A 3,026-nucleotide genomic window follows, 5' to 3' on the forward strand; every position below is an offset into this window, starting at 1 on the left:
GCGAAAAGAAATAGCAATATGTTGAGCAAGCGCACTCGCAAATTTGTCCTAAAGTAAACCGTAAAACGACTTTCCTGCATTCTTCATTCTTAAATCAGAGAGAGTAGGAGCCGCAGCCTACATTTTAGAAAGGCAACGTTATTATACAATATTCAAATAATCAAAGCATTATTTGGAGAATTAACAATGTCTCAATAAAAATCATTAATAATTTACTTCACCGGCACAATAGATTACCCTGGAATTAAGTCACAGTGTGAGTGAAACAAGCGAAGCTGCTCTAGTTGGTGTTAAATGCGACGAACACCGTACATATTTCACTCTAACTCCTAGATACAACTATTCGAACTCTGCGGATGTCCGCGTTGCATACGCACTGGAGTGAAGGCGTTTTCACTGTCCAGGCACTCACCGCTTCACCCGCGGCGCCAATGGCGGGCTTCACCGCGAGGATCCAAAACTGTGAAGCGCTTTCAATTCATTCGTATACTATAAGGATAATCTTCTAGGCACGACTATGCATGTGCTTCAGTTTTAATATCGCGATGTGCTGAACATGATCAGTAGAGCATTTAGTCATGCCTAAGGGATGTCTTTGAAGTATACACATGAAGAATGAAAGGCTCTCTGTCATTTTAGATCCTTACAGTGAAGCCCGCCGCACAATAATTAATGGAGCCTTTTAGAAAGATCGGACATGAAATTTCGACTAAAACTGAAAATTTTTTCACATTATGAACCGTATGGTGTGGTGTGCCTTTTGAAGAAAATTTTACAATAAAATCAATGAAACCACTTCCAAAACCTCAACGCCCCGTATTAAAATTAAAATGAGTTTTTAATGTTTCCTCAGAGCGACTCCTCTCATTGACTCGTTCCACCGAGTGCCGCTGGTGAGGCGATTATCGTCTGAAATCAAAACGCCTTCAATCCAGTGCGTATGCAACGCAGACATCCGTAAAGCTCGAATAGTTGCATCCAGGCCGCGTTATAATGAAATTCGCATGCGACACTACCTGAAGTTCTGATTTTTTCCCTCACAACTTTGCCTTTTATGCAGATGAAGTAAACTGTTACTGATTTTTAGTTCAGAAACTGCTAGTTTTACTCTATTGCATAGAGGAAAGCTTTTTTAAAACCATCTCGACAAGTCTCAAGAGGAAATAGCGAGCATGTCTTTAAGTACGTGTAAAACCTCCTGTCTATTTGATTTTCACCCACGAAAATGAAAAGGTGTGGCCTGGAAGTGACTTTACACGCGCCCAGAACCCAGATACCGAATCAAAATTGAACGGAAAAGGGAAAGCTCGGCCTTCTGTTTTTACTTTTTAAATGTTTCCTTTTTTTCAGCTATCACAGATCTGAGACGACATCAGTTCATTTCATAGTTTGCTGGAGTCCTCACGGGCAAAACAAGTTTGTTGACAGTTCAACCTGCCGTGAACTGCATTGATGTCGATGGGATAACATCTAGGTGCAGATAATTAGTCATTTAGAAATGTGTTTCTAAGTTTCCGTGACGCTGCTTGTCATCATCTTTCTTATTCTCGCCTCGCCTAAGCAGTAGCGAAAACACACAATGTTTAGCACATTCTGTTACCTAGGTACCTACTATTCACATTCGAGTCATTATCAAGACTTTAGGACAGCGTTGCCGACTGTTACGCAAGAATATAAAAAATGATTGAAAATTTTCAACGTCGTTATAGAGAGGATGTTCCTATAGCCAGGGCCGGATTAAGGGGGTGGCCACATGGGCCGCGGCCCATGGCGGCAAATCTAGGGGGCGGCAAATTTTGCAATGTTTTGAAATGTAGATATAAAAAAAAATCGGATTTAGAAAAAACAAATTATAAACGAAAAAAGGCGATTAAATCTCTCATTTCCTGAGAATAAAGTAATTTCTAATTTTGTCGACTTTCAGTGATACAAGTGACAGCACCTTTAATTAGTCGAGTTAAGAGAGGAACTAAACACACAATTTGGCCTAGAACGGCGCGACTTAGGGAGAAATGATGACGAGGACTTCAGATGAAAAGGAGAAGCCTCGGCGCGGCGATCAATCGGCATGTAACACATATTAGCGCCTACAAGACTGCACGAATACTTCACGCATTGCATCAAACATAGTGCGGTCATTGCGGTCAGCGTGAAATGGATAGCGCCTACAAGAATGCGCGAATACTTCACGCATTACGCCAAACACAGAGCGGTCAGCGTGAAACGCATAGCGCCTACAAGACTGTGGGAATATTTCACGCATTGCGCCTAACACGGTGCATGTTTAACTTCGTTAAACTAACAGGTTTAACTAACAGGAAACTTCGTTGTGAGAACATTCACGTATTATGCACTCATGGTAATAATTCGATTTTGAATTTTTGTGGACAAAGGCGGTGAGAAAGAAACTCCAGCTCTAAACGTTGTGCCCATATTACAAACCGTAAAGACATGGTGCCGTCCATTTCAGATCTGGAGGCCGTTAGTTTTGGATCTGACCCGGACCCTCTGAATCATGAACCAGATGAAGCCCGTGATGAAGACGTTCAGAGCCGGAGTTTTTGTGGTTTTTTATGCTTTTTTGTGACTTTCTTTGTGTTTTTTTTTTTTTTTTTTTTTTTTGTTTTGTTTTGTTTTTGTTTTGTTTCTCGTTTAGTTTATTTAGTTTTTTTGCTTTTCTTTGTTTTTTGTTTTTTTTGTTTATTTCGTTTTATTTTTTTTTTTTTTGTTTATTTTGTTTTTTTTTGTTTTTTGTTTCTTTTTGTTTTTTATTGTTTTTTCCGTCTGAGGCTTCTTTTCTCTGAAATAAGTCACACACCGAGATAATCAATTTCAAGTCCGGCGATTCACTGCTTCAGCGCAGCCCCTTCTACGAAAATTTTGACGCACTTGAACCCCCTCTCCGCGAGAGCGTTTAAATAATTGAGCGCTCTCAATGAGCCAATTTGCGTTGATGTTGCAATTGTGTAAACAACTCGTATTTGTGGTTTCGATAGGATTCGCCGCTTATTTGGCATGCGGGATTT

The sequence above is a fragment of the Bemisia tabaci genome, chromosome 3 (assembly GCF_918797505.1).
Source record: "Bemisia tabaci chromosome 3, PGI_BMITA_v3".
Classification (NCBI taxonomy): domain Eukaryota; kingdom Metazoa; phylum Arthropoda; class Insecta; order Hemiptera; family Aleyrodidae; genus Bemisia; species Bemisia tabaci.